Below are 20,652 nucleotides of genomic sequence, written 5' to 3' on the forward strand. Positions count from 1 at the left end.
CAATACTCTCTGCACCCAAACAAATCATCTTCATTCGACTGAACGAACTTGGTAAGCAAATATTTTAAACTTTCGACTTTGTTACGTTTTATTTATACGTATTCGTTACTTCAACTTATCTTTTTTGTTTGTTTTCTCTATAGTCATGATAAACTCTAAATATATGGACTAAACGTCAACTTAGTCCAAATTGGTCGCCAGATTTCAATAGTCCTAACCATATAATTTGGGCGACAACATACTTAGTCAAGAGCGTGAAAACGCTGAATCCATTTGATTCATCGATGTGAAAATTATATAGGTACAGGGACACGCTATATTACAATGATTATCATCTTCCCTTATAAAAACTGTTATTACCCTTAAATGTTACAGTTTGAATAATGAGTAGCCTTCAATTGAATGCCAATTAATACTGTACATTAGATCTTTATTCATCCTTCAGACTTCCGACTCACTTTCACATAATTAGCTGACAAAAATTTTGGAAATATACAGGAATCGACCTACTTATGATAAACATCCTGAAGTATGCAATATGGTATTGGAGAAAGGACATCGAACTTTTTGCGGCAAACGTAACTAGCAATCAGATTCCAATTAGGAGAGGAATTGTCAAGGGGTTTTTTTTTTTAGCCCTCAATGGTCCTTCTTGGCGCTGGTAGTTCTTTAAACAACTATCAAAAAAATGTTCAACATCATTTATAACAGTAATACCATCAGCCTCAATCATCTGCTATACATGGATGATTCAAAACCAATCTAAACTAACAGACAACAAGAACCGCCCGCAAATTATTGACAAACTTCCGAAAACTTTCTCGAAGAATATAGGTATTCGAAATGGACTAATGTCGTACTATGAGCATAGCACGAGGTAGGATTCAAGATGAACACAGATAGAAACAATGTAATCAGACAGGTATCTTTACAGATACCTTGGAATTAATCAAAACCGACGAATCAATCATCAAAGAATGAAGGAAGACTTACCCACAATCATTAGGAGAAACAGAAAAATTTTAAAAATAAACCTCAAGAGCATGAGCATTAATACATATGCATGTTCAATCTTGGCACCCTTTCGGTATAATTGCATGGAGCAGAACAGACATCGAAAACTTGCAACGTAAAATGAGAACGCTGATGACAAAAGCAAACATGCACCATCCGAAAGGTAGCATTAAAAGGACAAAACTAGCGAGAAATGAAGGAGGCAGAGGTCTGCCAGACATCATGGAACTTGCTCAAGGGCCAATAGAAATCCTACGAATATACCGGGCAAGTACATCAGAGGTCTACCAAAGATTGGGTGAAGCAGATGAATCAACACCTTTTCAACTGCACAAGTTGCATGTTTCATACAACCACCAGACAACCCTAGAAAAAATGCTAAGATGAGGGAATATCTCTCACATGAATGACATTTCAACGAGTTAAACCGGGATCATGGTGGACATTGAAACGAAGGACATTCCACATAAGGTGGAATGTATCCAGAAACGGGGATTTTTTCTAGTCAATCAAGCTAAACTGATCTCAATGAGAACCTATACTGCAAGCATGTCATAAAGGATCGAACTTTCACTGACGATCGATGTCGATTTGGATGTCCAACGAACGAAACCATCCAGCACCTATTATCAGTGATGGATTAATGTTAAATTTTTGCAAGTAACGAATGTAAAAAACATGATGCAATAGAGGGAAGATACTTCAGCAAGAATTTGCAACTATATTAGGAGTAATACACAGTGAAAAATTGCCATATTCCTTTAGCTAGGGAATTCTCCCACTCTGTTTCCTATGCCTTGGCTTTTGTTTAGTAGATGTGGAAAACAAACCTTGCTCCCATCTCTTCGGTGGGCGTCCAGGTTTTCTTTTTCTATTGGTTCGTTCATGTTTGCAGATGTATGCAATTCTATCTGACGCTATCTACGTGGTCTCTCCATTCCCTCCTTCTTTGCCTACTCCACTTGGCAACATCCTGTATACCTAACTATTCTTTTATTGACTTGCTGGACTGTCTATCTCTCAATATTACCCCCGAAATTATCCTCATGATCTTCATTTCTATCGTTCTGAGCTTCTGTTTGGTTCTTTCTGTTTCCACACGGGTTTCTATGGCGTAGGTCATAATTGGGCGTACCATTGCTTAATAAATTCTCACCTTATTTCCTTTGAGCATATAACTTTGTTTTGCCAAACCATTGTGTTCCGATATCCAGATTTTTGTGCTGCCTCAACAGCTTGTTGTTGGACTTCTGCATAGAGATCTCTGTCGCTGGTGATCTCCACTCCGATATATTTGAAGGTCATTGTCTGTTGAATGACGATACCTTCCAGTTCTAGTTTGCATCGAACCGGTTCTACCATCACCATGCATTTGGTTCTGTCACTAGATATCATCATGTTGTGTTGTTTGCTGACAATATTGAACAGGTGTAACAGCCTCTGTATATCATTCTCACAATGCGCCAAGAGAAGAACATCGTCGACATAGTAAAGAATGTTTATATTGTGGTTTCCCGAACGATATCCCTTCTTTCCTTTCAAAGTGTATGTACATCAGGCGTTCCATTGTCAGACTGAACAGGAAGGGCCGGAAGAGGCTCAGTGAATCTCCTTGTCGAATACCTATGTTCATGGTGACAGGTTTTGTGAATCCATCGCTTGTTTTAATACACTGCGCAAAAAAATTAACGCACATTATAGAAATCTCAAATTTATTCTTCAACTGAAGGGGTTCTCAATGATAATTATTTTTATAAGAATTATGCATGCATATGTTATCCACTTTCAACGTTTTTCTTCAATACACATGTTTTTTCCCAGCAGGAATAAAAAAAGATGAGATTATCAGATTTTGAATGTATTGGCTCCATTCTGAAATAAGTTGTTCTCGATCAATTCTAGTCATCAATAGTTTTTCTTTCGTTTGATTTTCTACACTCGATCGCTATGCAACGCGAAACTCGCAATTTGACCCAAGAGTAATGTGCCCAAGCGGTAGTTTTGCGAGAAGAAGGGTGGACATACACAAGAATTGCAGAAAGGTTTAGAGTTTCCCATACAACTGTGTCCAGAATGTTGCAGCGATTCAGGGAGACAGGTATGAATGTCCGAAGACCAGGACAGGTTAGACCACGAGTAACAACTGCCATTCAAGAACGTTACTTGAGAGTTTCTTCGTTGAGACAACGGTTTGCAACCGCTCGCCTCCTTCAAAATCAGCTCGAGCAAACTCATGGGGTGCAAATTAGCACTCAGACAATAAGAAATCGCCTCAGAGAATATGATTTAAGGCCTCGTGTCGCGGCAAGAGGCTCAGCTCTTACCCCAGCCCATCGAAGGGCGTGTTTGGATTTTGCGAGAGAGCATATCCATTGGGAAGAGGCTGATTGGGTCTAGATTCTGCCTCTACCATTGTGATCGACGTTTCCTTGTATACAGACGTCCACATGAAAGATATGCCCAGTGCAATTTCCTGAATACTACTGGTTTCGGGGGAGAATCGATTATGGTATGGGGTGGAATATCTTTGACTGCTCGCACAGACCTAGTGGTCGTTGATAATGGAGCTATGAATGCTGATAGGTATATAAGAAACATTCTTGAAGAGCATGTAGTGCCATTTGCCCCATACATTGGTGAAAATTTCATTTTTATGGACGATAATGCCAGACCCCATCGTGCGCGCATCGTTCAGGAGTACCTTGAAGAGGTTACCGGCGTGAACTTGGCAGCCACTTTTCAGCAGCCGAATTCATTCCAGCAGCCAAACGACCAGTGGCGTCGGTAGAATTTAAAACTAACGAATCGATCTGTTTTTGGGGTGCAACGCAAGAATTTGCTTTTTGAGTTTACTTGAACGACTTCAGTCAAGTTTTTATGACATTTCAATGCACGAAATAATATTATAGATGAACTTGAATTATGCTGATCAATGAAACGACGGGGTATATACAAGTATTTTCACGAATGAAATCTTGAAAAACGTTTAGCCAAGTTGATATTTGGAATACTTACTCTTCAATAGGAACAGAATAACACATCCGAAGCACATTGATTTGCAGGCCGTCTAAGGGGTAGTTTACACTTGTGAATTTTTCGAAATTTTCAAAAATGAACCTGTTAAAAATGTTTAGCCAAGTTCATATTTGGTATTCCTACTTTTGAATAGCTAAAGAATAACATATCCGAAGGATTTTGATTTGCAGGCCGTCTAAGGGGTAGTTTACACTTGTGAATTTTTCGAAATTTTCAAAAATGACCCTGTTAAAAATGTTTAGCCAAATTCATATTTGGTATTCCTACTCTTGAATAGCTAAAGAATAACATATCCAAAGGATTTTGATTTGCAGGCCGTCTAAGGGGTAGTTTACACTTGTGAATTTTTCGAAATTTTCAAAAATGACCCTGTTAAAAATGTTTAGCCAAATTCATATTTGGTATTCCTACTCTTGAATAGCTAAAGAATAACATATCCGAAGGATTTTGATTTGCAGGCCGTCTAAGGGGTAGTTTACAATTGTGAATTTTTCGAAATTTTCAAAAAAGAGTCTTGTTAAAAATGTTTAGCCAAGTTCATATTTGGTATTATTACTCCTACATAGCTAAGGAAAAACATATCCGAAGCACATTGATTTGCAGGCCGTCTAAGGGGTAGTTTACACTTGTGAATTTTTCGAAATTTTCAAAAATGACCCTCTCAAAAATGTTTAGCCAAGTTCATATTTGGTATTATTACTCCTACATAGCTAAGGAAAAACATATCCGAAGCACATTGATTTGCAGGCCGTCTAAGGGGTAGTTTACAACTGTGAATTTTTCGAAATTTTCAAAAATGACCCTCTCAAAAATGTTGCGCCAAGTTCATATTTGGTATTATTACTCCTAAATAGCTAAAGAATAACATATCCGAAGGATTTTGATTTGCAGGCCGTCTAAGGGGTAGTTTACACTTGTGAATTTTTCGAAATTTTCGAAAATGACCCTCTCAAAAATGTTTAGCCAAGTTCATATTTGGTATTATTACTCCTAAATAGCTAAAGAATAACATATCCGAAGGATTTTGATTTGCAGGCCGTCTAAGGGGTAGTTTACACTTGTGAATTTTTGGAAATTTTCAAAAATGACCCTGTTAAAAATGTTTAGCCAAATTCATATTTGGTATTCCTACTTTTGAATAGCTAAAGAATACCACATCCGAAGGATTTTGATTTGCAGGCCGTCTAAGGGGTAGTTTACACTTGTGAATTTTTCGAAATTTTCAAAAATGATCATGTTAAAAATGTTTAGCCAAATTCATATTTGGTATTCCTACTCTTGAATAGCTAAAGAATAACATATCCGAAGGATTTTGATTTGCAGGCCGTCTAAGGGGTAGTTTACACTTGTGAATTTTTCGAAATTTTCAAAAATGACCCTGTTAAAAATGTTTAGCCAAATTCATATTTGGTATTCCTACTCTTGAATAGCTAAAGAATAACATATCCGAAGGATTTTGATTTGCAGGCCGTCTAAGGGGTAGTTTACAATTGTGAATTTTTCGAAATTTTCAAAAAAGAGTCTTGTTAAAAATGTTTAGCCAAGTTCATATTTGGTATTATTACTCCTACATAGCTAAGGAAAAACATATCCGAAGCACATTGATTTGCAGGCCGTCTAAGGGGTAGTTTACACTTGTGAATTTTTCGAAATTTTCAAAAATGACCCTCTCAAAAATGTTTAGCCAAGTTCATATTTGGTATTATTACTCCTACATAGCTAAGGAAAAACATATCCGAAGCACATTGATTTGCAGGCCGTCTAAGGGGTAGTTTACAACTGTGAATTTTTCGAAATTTTCAAAAATGACCCTCTCAAAAATGTTGCGCCAAGTTCATATTTGGTATTATTACTCCTAAATAGCTAAAGAATAACATATCCGAAGGATTTTGATTTGCAGGCCGTCTAAGGGGTAGTTTACACTTGTGAATTTTTCGAAATTTTCAAAAATGATCATGTTAAAAATGTTTAGCCAAATTCATATTTGGTATTATTACTCCTAAATAGCTAAAGAATAACATTTCCGAAGGATTTTTATTTGCAGGCCGTCTAAGGGGTAGTTTACACTTGTGAATTTTTCGAAATTTTCAAAAATGACCCTGTTAAAAATGTTTAGCCAAGTTCATATTTGGTATTCCTACTTTTGAATAGCTAAAGAATACCACATCCGAAGGATTTTGATTTGCAGGCCGTCTAAGGGGTAGTTTACACTTGTGAATTTTTCGAAATTTTCAAAAATGATCATGTTAAAAATGTTTAGCCAAATTCATATTTGGTATTCCTACTCTTGAATAGCTAAAGAATAACATATCCGAAGGATTTTGATTTGCAGGCCGTCTAAGGGGTAGTTTACACTTGTGAATTTTTCGAAATTTTCGAAAATGACCCTCTCAAAAATGTTTAGCCAAGTTCATATTTGGTATTATTACTCCTAAATAGCTAAAGAATAACATATCCGAAGGATTTTGATTTGCAGGCCGTCTAAGGGGTAGTTTACACTTGTGAATTTTTGGAAATTTTCAAAAATGACCCTGTTAAAAATGTTTAGCCAAATTCATATTTGGTATTCCTACTCTTGAATAGCTAAAGAATAACATATCCGAAGGATTTTGATTTGCAGGCCGTCTAAGGGGTAGTTTACACTTGTGAATTTTTCGAAATTTTCAAAAATGATCATGTTAAAAATGTTTAGCCAAATTCATATTTGGTATTATTACTCCTAAATAGCTAAAGAATAACATTTCCGAAGGATTTTTATTTGCAGGCCGTCTAAGGGGTAGTTTACACTTGTGAATTTTTCGAAATTTTCAAAAATGACCCTGTTAAAAATGTTTAGCCAAATTCATATTTGGTATTCCTACTCTTGAATAGCTAAAGAATAACATATCCGAAGGATTTTGATTTGCAGGCCGTCTAAGGGGTAGTTTACACTTGTGAATTTTTCGAAATTTTCAAAAATGATCATGTTAAAAATGTTTAGCCAAATTCATATTTGGTATTATTACTCCTAAATAGCTAAAGAATAACATTTCCGAAGGATTTTTATTTGCAGGCCGTCTAAGGGGTAGTTTACACTTGTGAATTTTTCGAAATTTTCAAAAATGACCCTGTTAAAAATGTTTAGCCAAATTCATATTTGGTATTCCTACTCTTGAATAGCTAAAGAATAACATATCCGAAGGATTTTGATTTGCAGGCCGTCTAAGGGGTAGTTTACCTCTGTGAATTTTTGGAAATTTTCAAAAATGACCCTGTTAAAAATGTTTAGCCAAGTTCATATTTGGTATTATTACTCCTAAATAGCTAAAGAATAACAATCCGAAGGATTTTTATTTGCAGGCCGTCTAAGGGGTAGTTTACACTTGTGAATTTTTCGAAATTTTCAAAAATGACCCTGTTAAAAATGTTTAGCCAAGTTCATATTTGGTATTCCTACTTTTGAATAGCTAAAGAATAACATATCCGAAGGATTTTGATTTGCAGGCCGTCTAAGGGGTAGTTCACAACTGTGAATTTTTGGAAATTTTCAAAAATGACCCTGTTAAAAATGTTTAGCCAAGTTCATATTTGGTATTCCTACTTTTGAATAGCTAAAGAATAACATATCCGAAGGATTTTGATTTGCAGGCCGTCTAAGGGGTAGTTCACACCTGTGAATTTTTGGAAATTTTCAAAAATGACCCTGTTAAAAATGTTTAGCCAAGTTCATATCTGGTATTCCTACTTTTGAATAGCTAAAGAATAACATATCCGAAGGATTTTGATTTGCAGGCCGTCTAAGGGGTAGTTTACACTTGTGAATTTTTCAAAATTTTCAAGAATGACCCTGTCAAAAATGTTTAGCCAAGTTAATATTTAGTATTAGTACTCTTAAATAGCTACAGAATAACATATCCAAAGCACATTGATTTGCAGGCCGTCTAAGGGGTAGTTTACACTTTGAAAATTTCTAAAAATTCACAAGTGTAAACTACCCCTTAGACGGCCTGCAAATCAAAATCCTTCGGATATGTTATTCTTCAGCTATTCAAGAGTAGGAATACCAAATATGAATTTGGCTAAACATTTTTAACATGATCAATTTTGAAAATTTCGAAAAATTCACAAGTGTAAACTACCCCTTAGACGGCCTGCAAATCAAAATCCTTCGGATATGTTATTCTTTAGCTATTTAGGAGTAATAATACCAAATATGAATTTGGCTAAACATTTTTAACATGATCAATTTTGAAAATTTCGAAAAATTCACAAGTGTAAACTACCCCTTAGACGGCCTGCAAATCAAAATCCTTCGGATATGTTATTCTTTAGCTATTCAAAAGTAGGAATACCAAATATGAACTTGGCTAAACATTTTTAACAGGTTCATTTTTGAAAATTTCGAAAAATTCACAAGTGTAAACTACCCCTTAGACGGCCTGCAAATCAAAATCCTTCGGATATGTTATTCTTTAGCTATTCAGGAGTGATAATACCAAATATGAACTTGGCTAAACATTTTTAACAGGGTCATTTTTGAAAATTTCCAAAAATTCACAAGTGTTAACTACCCCTTAGACGGCCTGCAAATCAAAATCCTTCGGATATGTTATTCTTCAGCTATTCAAGAGTAGGAATACCAAATATGAATTTGGCTAAACATTTTTAACAGGGTCATTTTTGAAAATTTCCAAAAATTCACAAGTGTTAACTACCCCTTAGACGGCCTGCAAATCAAAATCCTTCGGATATGTTATTCTTCAGCTATTCAAGAGTAGGAATACCAAATATGAATTTGGCTAAACATTTTTAACATGATCAATTTTGAAAATTTCGAAAAATTCACAAGTGTAAACTACCCCTTAGACGGCCTGCAAATCAAAATCCTTCGGATATGTTATTCTTTAGCTATTTAGGAGTAATAATACCAAATATGAATTTGGCTAAACATTTTTAACATGATCAATTTTGAAAATTTCGAAAAATTCACAAGTGTAAACTACCCCTTAGACGGCCTGCAAATCAAAATCCTTCGGATATGTTATTCTTTAGCTATTTAAGAGTAATAATACCAAATATGAATTTGGCTAAACATTTTTAACAGGGTCATTTTTTGAAAATTTCTAAAAATTCACAGGTGTAAATTACCCCTTAGACGGCCTGCAAATCAAAATCCTTCGGATATGTTATTCTTTAGCTATTCGAGAGTAGGAATACCAAATATGAATTTGGCTAAACATTTTTAACAGGGTCATTTTTGAAAATTCCCAAAAATTCACAAGTGTTAACTACCCCTTAGACGGCCTGCAAATCAAAATCCTTCGGATATGTTATTCTTCAGCTATTTAGGAGTAATAATACTAAATATGAACTTGGCTAAACATTTTTAACAGGGTCATTTTTGAAAATTTCCAAAAATTCACAAGTCTAAACTACCCCTTAGACGGCCTGCAAATCAATGTGCTTTGGATATGTTATTCTGTAGCTATTTAAGAGTACTAATACTAAATATTAACTTGGCTAAACATTTTTGACAGGGTCATTCTTGAAAATTTTGAGAAATTCACAAGTGTAAACTACCCCTTAGACGGCCTGCAAATCAAAATCCTTCGGATATGTTATTCTTTAGCTATTCAAAAGTAGGAATACCAAATATGAACTTGGCTAAACATTTTTAACAGGTTCATTTTTGAAAATTTCCAAAAATTCATAAGTGTAAACTACCCCTTAGACGGCCTGCAAATCAAAATCCTTCGGATATGTTATTCTTTAGCTATTTAGGAGTTATAATACCAAATATGAATTTGGCTAAACATTTTTAACATGATCAATTTTGAAAATTTCGAAAAATTCACAAGTGTAAACTACCCCTTAGACGGCCTGCAAATCAAAATCCTTCGGATATGTTATTCTTTAGCTATTCAAAAGTAGGAATACCAAATATGAACTTGGCTAAACATTTTTAACAGGTTCATTTTTGAAAATTTCCAAAAATTCACAAGTGTAAACTACCCCTTAGACGGCCTGCAAATCAAAATCCTTCGGATATGTTATTCTTTAGCTATTTAGGAGTAATAATACCAAATATGAATTTGGCTAAACATTTTTAACATGATCAATTTTGAAAATTTCGAAAAATTCACAAGTGTAAACTACCCCTTAGACGGCCTGCAAATCAAAATCCTTCGGATATGTTATTCTTTAGCTATGTAGGAGTAATAATACCAAATATGAACTTGGCTAAACATTTTTAACAGGTTCATTTTTGAAAATTTCGAAAAATTCACAGGTGTAAACTACCCCTTAGACGGCCTGCAAATCAATGTGCTTCGGATGTGTTATTCTGTTCCTATTGAACTTGGCTAAACGTTTTTCATGATTTCATTCGTGAAAATACTTGTATATACCCCGTCGTTTCATTGATCAGCATAATTCAAGTTCATCTATAATATTATTTCGTGCATTGAAATGTCATAAAAACTTGACTGAAGTCGTTCAAGTAAACTCAAAAAGCAAATTCTTGCGTTGCACCCCAAAAACAGATCGATTCGTTAGTTTTAAATTCTACCGACGCCACTGGTCGTTTGGCTGCTGGAATGAATTCGGCTGCTGAAAAGTGGCTGCCAAGTTCACGCCGGTGAAGAGGTTGAAGTCTCTCGAATGGAATGGCCAACAAGAAGTCCAGATCTCAATCCGATTGAGCAGGTTTGGGACAACCTCAATAGAAGGCTGAGAAGTTCAGAAAATCATCCAGCTACTCTTAATGACTTAGGAATCCAACTCAGAGAAATCTGGGAATGATTAGATCAGAACATTTTAAGATCACTCATTTTGAGTATGAACCGTCGTTACCGAGCTGTAATTAACGCAAGGGGTGGAAATACCAAGTATTATATCACTTATCAGCATTCCAATATTCTGAAAATTGTTTATTTCTCTTCTTTCACATATGATTCGGTGAAATCCTGAACTTTTCTTTCATTTAATGTGTCTTGTTTCGTTCAAAACCTTCCCGAGAGAAAATAAAAAATAAGTTATAAAGTCAATGTAGAGTTAACTTTCATTAAAATTGAGATTTTCAGAATGTGCGTTAATTTTTTTGCGCAGTGTATACAGAAATCACATGAACTATGAATTAACTCGATAGTTTTCATGTTGAAGAGGTTCCGGAGGGAACGGAAAAAGGACCAACAATGTTCCTTTCGAATCTAGCTCCCCATTAATAACGCATGAGTGGAAAGTCGGCAATAACAGCGAATGCCGCATTTAGCGATAGCGGTATTTTTCGAAACAGGTCGCGAACTAGACCGAAATTCGCGCAGAAGACGGCAATTTCGTGCGTATCATCGCCTCTGTGCTAGACTTTGCCGGGTCGTTAACATTCTTCCCAAAGAGCAACAAACTCCGGGCTTTTGGTTCAGGAGTCGAATGAGGTGATGTCGATTTCGTTGATTTTGACGTTTTTCTTTTTATGAAACGCTACAAATTTTACACCATCGCTTATTATTCCTTTTTCAACGTTAAATATGTCGACAAATGATAAAAAAAATAAAATAAATGCAGGATATTTCATTATTATCTGGACAAACATATACAAGGTGATTCACCGGGATGGCCTATTGGACGTTTATGGAAAACTAATTATAATTTTGAGCTGAAATTTTGCATATTGGCGTTTGAGACGATGATATTTCTCCCTAAAATATTTTCAGATCCTCACAACTTCCGGTTATACCGGAAACAGACTACTATTTCCCTATTACAAATGGCAAACCCAGTAAATTATTGCCTCCTTAGATAGCTTTTTTTATGATATTTGCGACAATATGACATATCTTGGTTGAAAACTCAACGGTTCATGAGTTGATGGGATTCTTGTGAGAAAATGGTGGTGATAGGGACTCACTTTTTTTGTTAACATTTCGACAGAAAAAGTTTTTTCGAAAGATTTTTTTTCATTTCCATTCTGGAAAAGCCTAGTATTATAAGACTGTTTGCGGTTTGGACCACAAATGTACAGGGTGTTTATCCGAAGATCATGAACTTTGACAATTCATATTCATCAAAACTCAAGATTTTCAAATTAGAACCCATATTTTTTATTATTTAAGTCAATTATAAGTACAAAAAGAAGAAGTTACTCAAACAAACCCTATACCTGAAATGAAAATTTTAAGAGTTATCGAGGAAGAACTTTAAACGAGGATGAACCGCAATTTCAAACTGTATGGAGAGAGAAGAGAAACTAAAATTCGATGTTTCGCTACTAAATTGGACATTTCATGAATTGTAATTAATTATTCATAATTGAAAATTTTATGATTTATGGATTCCTCAACAATTCAAACGAATAATTAATTACAATTCGCTAAATGTCAAATTTCTTTCTGTGTCACGGACTACACTACACACAATTAGAAATCACGGTATTTCTTTATTCAAAGTTCTTCCCTTTTTTTATACGTAGAATTGACTGAAATAACAACAAATATAGGTTATAATTTGAAAACCTTGAGTTTCTACCCAAAATATGGAATATTCCGAAATTGTCATCAAAAAGCTCTATCTATCTAATGATATATAGATATAATGATATAGTTATATACTGGGTGTGTTATTGAAATATGGAAGTAGTAGTCTGTTTCCGCTATAACCGGACGTTCTAGAGATTTGAAAATATTTCAGGGACAAAGATCATCACCTCAAAAAATTGTACGCCACTGCTTTTTTTCTCAAATTAATAATTATTTTTGAAATTCTCATTCATTTCTGAACCAATTTGATCTCTTGATTTTCGTCTAGCGAATGATATTTCGCTTAAATGAATAAAAATCGTTTTACTTCGAGGACAAATTGCTATAAGTTTCATGGGATCTTATTTCTATGGAAATTGTGTTTTTTCTCAAGGTATTTAGTTTTGTTTCAAAGATTCAAGAAATATAAGGACAAAAGTGTTTTTTTTAGAATTCTCATTCGTTTTTGAACCAATTTAAGCTCTTATTGATGTGGTGGAATTTTTGCAATTTGTCCCTGAAGTAAAACCATAATCATTTTCCTTAGCGAAAACTATATGCCGGGCAATGTAAAATCAAAAAATCAAATTTGTTCAGAAACGAAGAAAAAATTTGAACTAATTTTTAATTCGCGAAGAATCAGATTCGTACTATCTTTTTTTCTCCAAAAATACTCAATGCAAAACCCCTGAAGACGCCTCTAGTAAAAATAGAATTGCAGATGCCAGAAAATCAGCATCGACGATATTTGGTCCCCACAAGACGTTAAAATTTGCTGAACGATCAATTCATTGCAAAATAAATTTTGTGACTTTATTTTCAGAAGGGGTCCTGTTAACTGACCTTTGCAACTTTTCACCCCTCTATGTGATTACATTCTGTGAAAAATTGTATAGCCAGTTAAGAGAAATATAAATAATTATGTTATTGTTATGTTAATTTTCCATTTTTATACTAGCCAATTGCTGAATAAATATTATTATTATTATTATATTGAGTCATTGGTTTATGCCGACAAACCAGTATCTTTTGAAGCATTGGAAGCTAATATTTAAGTCACCATTGAATACATACGGCCAGATTGAAAAATAGTGAAAAATTGAACTGATCAAATGGACTATGGAACAAGTTACTCGTGAAAAATAATTGTTATGAAATTGTCTACTAGATTATAAAAATGAAAAAAAAAATTAATTCCAACAAACAAGCTTTTAAAATAACACCTATTTTATTTTTTTTTCTCCATAAAAGATGGGTGTTATATCGTTCAAGCTCGAGAAATGGATCCTTGTGTTTTAAAGGCTTGAAAGAGAATCAAGAGATAAAATGAATTCTCTGAAAAATCCTCATCATATCATAAACTTAAAAACCTTTGTCACTGAACGAACACAAAAAAGATTTTACCCGCGTTAGTGCTTTCTTGAATTTTTTATGTTATTCAAGTGCAGTTGTTTGGTCGAGTGGGGACTAATTCGTCCGTGACATAACGGACGTTGCAAGAATCCCCATTCCACGATGCTATCTGCCTCTGGTCCACATATAAATAATAAATTAATACAGAAATCGTTCATTGTACCCAAGCCAAGACTAATTATGCAAATAGTTCGACAATAGTGATCGATATGTTGATGCATTTTCTACAGTATTCTTTAAGTAGAGGAAAGAGCGCCACTGTTTCGAGAAAACAAAGATAATATTGTTTCTGTCAGGGCCTGCTCTATTTGTAAGACGTAACAGACTCCTATACCGTCCGGTTTGAGATGAATGAGCCCAGTGTTCCGTTTTGTTGAAATCAACGGAGAAGCTCATCAATTTTAAAATTATACAGGGTGGCCATTTGAAAACGAAACAGACGAGATTACAGACGAAATAAAGTTTTTCGATAGAAATGCTCGGACAGGTCGATTTCTGTTTCGAGGGGGACAACTTAAGATGTAGGTTACGGACGCATAGCGCTTCAACCCTTGCTACTACAACCCTCACCCCCAAATTTTGAATAGGGAAGATGGGGTGAGTGATACCTCATTTGAAAGGTATTTTTATACTGAATTCAGCACAGTAATTGTTTTTTCATTTTATGCATTAGTTCTCGAAATATTCTTAACTAAGTATTTGAAAATGAAGTGGTGTTTTCATGGCACTTGTAGTGTTTTGTGAAAAATCGACATTTCGAGCTTCAAAACAACCATGACTGTGGCTTCCTTCCTAACTAACTAACGCATGAATATTTCGAGAACTAATGCATAAAATGAAAAAACAATTACTGTGCTGAAATCAGTATAAAAATACCTTCAAATTGAGGTATCACTCACCCCATCTTCCCTATTCAAAAATTGGGGGTGGGGGTTGTAGCAGCAAGGGTTGAAGCGCTATGCGTCCGTAACCTACATCTTAAGTTGTCCCCCTCGAAACAGAAATCGACCTGTCCGAGCATTTCTATCGAAAAACTTTATTTCGTCTGTAATCTCGTCTGTTTCGTTTTCAAATGGCCACCCTGTATATGATTAATTATTTTCTCAGCCATCTTTTATTCACACCGAATAAACTGAAGTTCATTCTTAGAAAAAAAAAAAACAAAGAAAATTTTACACTATGGTTCATCATTTCAGCTTTCAACGCAAAATATCTCTACATATGAAGAAAAAAATGTAGAATTATCGAGGTCAAAAAACTCCAGTGGAGTGACAAATTTTCTACCTATTCAATATTATAGTACTGATATTTGATTTCAATTGCATGATTATTGCTTTCCAATATACCGAAGGTGAAAGAAGTATTGTCACTTCTGCAATGAAAAAAAAAATAACAACATCGGTTTTTTTGTCTACATGTTGATGAAAATTCCAATTTCTAATATACTGTCTACTTTCTGAACAATTTTTTTTGTGCTAGAGTCAAGAAATTTTAAATCCTCTGGTGCAACATCAATGCAAAACCACTAATGCATTAAGAGCATATTTGGCTTCTGAATGAAATCGAAAAAAATACATATTTTTACAATGCACTGAATAGGTCTAGTATAACCAATTCCATCAAAGTTTATGAAACACTATACTATCGAAAAGAACCTATTCGAAGAATTTGAGATTTACCATTGGGTAACTTCTGATGTTGGTAATGAAGTATTTAGTATCATTGAATAAAGAATATTCTTTATAGAATTGTAGTATATAGGTACACCGGCAAAATTATGGGAATGGAAAGATCTCATCGAAGTTTGTTGTTCATTTTCTCTTGAAATCTTTGGCCGATTTTAGCAACCCTTCTTCAAAAAACAAAGATTTTTTTATGACATATTTCGAGACATATTTTGATCATAAGAAGAGGGGCTTCGACTCACCTACACATTGCAATATAACTTGTGACCAGATTCCAATTAGGGAAAGAATTTTCCGAATCCTTTGAGCCCTTTATTAGTTTGCTTGGGCGTCAAACCCCTCTCTAAACAACTAAACGCAATTAAAAACCTTTCAACATCAGATATAACAGTAATACTATCAGCCTTAATCATTCTACATGGAGCATTTAAAACTAATAACAGGCAACAATAACCACCTGTAAATTATTGTCAAACTATTCTAAAATTTTTCGAAGGATCTAGGTATGGAGTTCGGAGTGAACTCGTACTCCCAGTGTTGTTTGAGGAAGAATTCAAGATCAACCGAACTCTCTTACAGATCGACAAAAAGTAGAAACAATGAACTCTGGCGATCGTTACAAATACCTTAGAATGAAACAAAACCGACAAATCAACCATCAAAGAATGAAAGAAGACAACAATTGAGTTCATTAGGAGAATCAGAAAAAATTTGAAAACAAATCTCAACAGTAAGACCATGACGACACCCATCAATGCAAATGTATGTTCAATCCTAACATATTATTATCAGTATAATTCCATGGACATCGAAAACTTCATCACTCCGAGGAATGAAGGAGACATGAGCATTATGGAACATCAAAGGTCTACTCAATATTGTGCGGAAGGAGCAAGTTTCATACAACCACCAGACAATCCTAGAAAAACTGTAAAAATAAGGATGAGTCCCCTACATGTAGTCATTGCAGCGTCGAACTAATATCTTACATCATGTAGTATGTTGCAAGAAATGGAAGTTTTTCTTTTCTATCCAATATAGGATAGGCCTAAAGTGTGAAAATTGAAGATGACATCTGTTCTCTTAACGATGTACCACAGGGTACTATTTTGGGGCCAATTTTATTCCTTGTTTCTATAAATAGTATATTTAAAATAAAGGGAGAATTTGAGAGCACCTTGTTCGATTTAATGCAGGAGGGCCTTAGAATAGTTGAGCAATGGTGCTTGTCAGTGGGGCTTAACATTAACCAATCCAAAACCACAAATATCTGGGAATAACACTAGACAACAAACTTCTGTGGAGGAAACACATTGAGGCTAATAAAGCAACAATGCCGTTGATGGCGTGCAGACATTTGGCTGATAAGACTTGGGATATAACCCGAAAATACTGCGATGGATGTACAGTGCATCCCATTTTGGGTGAGACAGCCAGGTTTCTCGCTTGTTATTTAAGAGCCTTGCGGTTTTCACGTTCCTGTCCTACTTTTTCGTGAAACTCGAGTTGGTCTAATCAGATTTTGCATAACTGTTTCCGTTCAAAAGATATAGGGTGATTTTGGAAATTGATACTTTTCGGACCCCTTCTTTATCTCCGAAGTTATTAGAAATAATGCTGAGGTAAAAACTACTTCTGAATCAGAATTCTGCGTAGAATCCAGTGGCGTACTCTTTATTTTTTTGGGGTATGGTTTAGAAGATTGAACAAAAACTTATGTTTTTTTAAATGGAACACTATGTGTACCATTACTTCGTTGAATTCGTTATTTTTTCCCTTCAAAATGATATATGACTCTATGTAGGTAGGATGTTCAAAAATGTTAAAAAAACACTAAAACATCAAATAATGATGATTTTTTGTTAATGGGCAATGGATTTCCCATAGAAAAGAAGAATCAATAATGATAACAATAATTTATAGCGATGACAGCTAGATCAGATTGGTTTGTTCCCTCCAATGCCTACTTGATAAAACAATGCTCCCAAATGCATAGTAGCCATAATAACAACAAGGATGTTTGTGTCATCAATGACCTACTACTTTTAAAAATCGAAAGTAATAATCCTCTTATTGAAACATAGAAAATTCATGGCCCATTTACAAAAAAATCATCATTATTTGACGTTTTAGTGTTTTTTTAACATTTCTGAACATCCTAGCTACATAGTGTCATATATCATTTTGAAGGTAAAAAAATAACGAATTCAACGAAGTAATGATATATAGGGTGTTCCATTAAAAAAAAATATAGGTTTGTGTTGAATCTTCAAAACCATACCCCGAAAAAAAATATTGAGTACGCCACTGGATTCTACGCAGAATTCTGATTCAGAAGTAGTTTTTACCTCAGCATTATTTCTAATAACTTCGGAGATAAAGAAGGGGTCCGAAAAGTATCAATTTCCAAAATCACCCTGTATCTTTTGAACGGAAACAGTTATGCAAAATCTGATTAGACCAACTTGAGTTTCACGAAAAAGTAGGACAGGAACGTGAAAACCGCAAGGCTCTATCTTAAATAACAAGCGAGAAACCTGGCTGTCTCACCCAAAATGGGATGTACTGTACATCATGATCGTGAGGCCGAAAATAACCTATGGGGCAATAGTCTGGCATGCTAGAGCAAGTCAGAACAGCCCTTGATACAATACAAAAGTTAGCCTGTGTTTGTATCACTGTATCTATGAGAACGTGCCCAACAAGGGCATTGGAGATCATCACAGATCTCACACCTCTTCATCTAGTGATAGAGAGAGTGGCCTATGAGACCACTCTAAGACTATCCAGGGAAGGTACCGGCAATGAGGGAATCAGGAATAAGAGAGCCTGGTCCTCCTTGATTAATTATATACCATCAGCGAACCTTCCTAGTGACGGGATGATAAAGAAAATTAGTATCAAAAAAACCTTCATTACGATACTAAGATGCACCATATACATATACATAATGATTTGAAAATTCCCTTTATTAATGATGAAATCAAAAAACGACCAAGAAAATATCAACAAAATTTGGATGGATGTGAAAACTGCTTCATAGACCTACTAGCAGAAAACCCGCTCAACAGAAGGAGACTACAGAAAACTTGGCCAATTGGCTTCAATTGAGGTTTTGCGAAAAAGAAGTGTCAATGTTTGATAACTTCTACATGTCATTTTGAATTAACCATATTTACTCAATACTTGTGAAGAGAACACTGTAAAATAAATAAAGGATATGAAGAAAGTATTGTACTAAATATACAGGGTGGCCATTTGAAAACGAAACAGACGAGATTACAGACGAAATAAAGTTTTTCGATAGAAATGCTCGGACAGGTCGATTTCTGTTTCGAGGGGGACAACTTAAGATGTAGGTTACGGACGCATAGCGCTTCAACCCTTGCTACTACAACCCTCACCCCCAAATTTTGAATAGGGAAGATGGGATGAATGATACCTCATTTGAGAGGTATTTTTATACTGATTTCAGCACAGTAATTGTTTTTTCATTTTATGCATTAGTTCTCGAAATATTCTTAACTAAGTATTTGAAAATGAAGTGGTGTTTTCATGGCACTTGTAGTGTTTTGTGAAAAATCGACATTTTGAGCTTCAAAACAACCATGACTGTGGCTTCCTTCCTAACTAACTAACGCATGAATATTTCGAGAACTAATGCATAAAATGAAAAAACAATTACTGTGCTGAAATCAGTATAAAAATACCTTTAAATTGAGGTATCACTCACCCCATCTTCCCTATTCAAAAATTGGGGGTGGGGGTTGTAGCAGCAAGGGTTGAAGCGCTATGCGTCCGTAACCTACATCTTAAGTTGTCCCCCTCGAAACAGAAATCGACCTGTCCGAGCATTTCTATCGAAAAACTTTATTTCGTCTGTAATCTCGTCTGTTTCGTTTTCAAATGGCCACCCTGTATTAGCGAATAAATTAATTGTAATTATATTGAATTCAAAAAAATAATTGCGGAATTCTGCCAAAGGTTTCAAGGGAAAATGAACTTCGAACTTCATTGAGATTTTGTCCGTTCCCCTGTGCCGGTGTGTATATTTTAACGTATTTAACCCACAATGACGCACAACAACGGATCCTCCAGATATGGCCCCAGGCAATATATCGTCTTTCCAAAATTCAAATAACCTCATCAAGGCAACCATTTCCAGTCCATAGACACAAATTAGAACTCCCCCAGGCACCTTAATCAATTCCGGAAATTTCGTCTGGATTATTCGTTGGCGAAATTGAATTTTCATTACAGACAGATCGAAGTCGCACAATTTGCTTTCAAGCTACTTCCAGCATTGATCCCAACGTGCGCACCAAGGAAATACGCAATCATTAAACGGATTGACGCCAAGGGTGATGTTTTTGGATCGCGCACAACATCTGCTCCTTTTTCAAAGCCGTCTGAGATGTGCCGTACATATAATTACGATACATCATTGCGTCGAAATTGAAAATAATGCAATGGTATCATTACCATGTGCACCGCGTTTCCGGTTCACATTCCGTGACGTGCATTTTTCTTCTCTGCGCCGGCGCATGCGCGTACATTCATCCAGTCGTGTCCTGTCGTTAGGAGAAGGTTCTCGTAGAAAACGACGTTCGGGTTTTTCAGCCTTTTTTTCGAGCCGGCATTCTCCGCATCCGAGTCTTGCTGTTATTGATACGCACGCGTTTCTATTCAACTTCTCTGGTATGTGGGTTTGTAAGGAGATCCTTTGACATCCTATTGGATGACGGGATACTTTTAACGCGAAAACGCTTAGCATACTTTATAATGAATTCTGCTCTAAGCCAAAACTTTCACCTAATAAAGTCGATTATTATTATTATTATTAAGATCATTCGAACTGTGTTTTATCTGAAACACTTCAGCTTGAGTACCTACTTGAATTTCACAAAAGTTGATTCTCATGGTTATTATTTGGTCTGAAGACACCTACCTCCTAGAATTGAAGAATCTCATTATACACTGCGCAAAAAAATAAACGCACATTCTGAAAATCT

The 20,652-nt window shown here is 35.2% G+C and overlaps 1 protein-coding gene across 29 annotated transcripts in view; it reads right to left on the reverse strand.

The window, feature by feature from the left end:
- The window catches only part of LOC123675614 (F-actin-monooxygenase MICAL3), a 116,410-nt gene that overhangs the window by 75,817 nt on the left and 19,941 nt on the right, over nt 1–20,652 (reverse strand). The window lies entirely within an intron of this gene.

The sequence above is a fragment of the Harmonia axyridis genome, chromosome 3 (genome assembly GCF_914767665.1).
Source record: "Harmonia axyridis chromosome 3, icHarAxyr1.1, whole genome shotgun sequence".
NCBI lineage: Eukaryota > Metazoa > Arthropoda > Insecta > Coleoptera > Coccinellidae > Harmonia > Harmonia axyridis.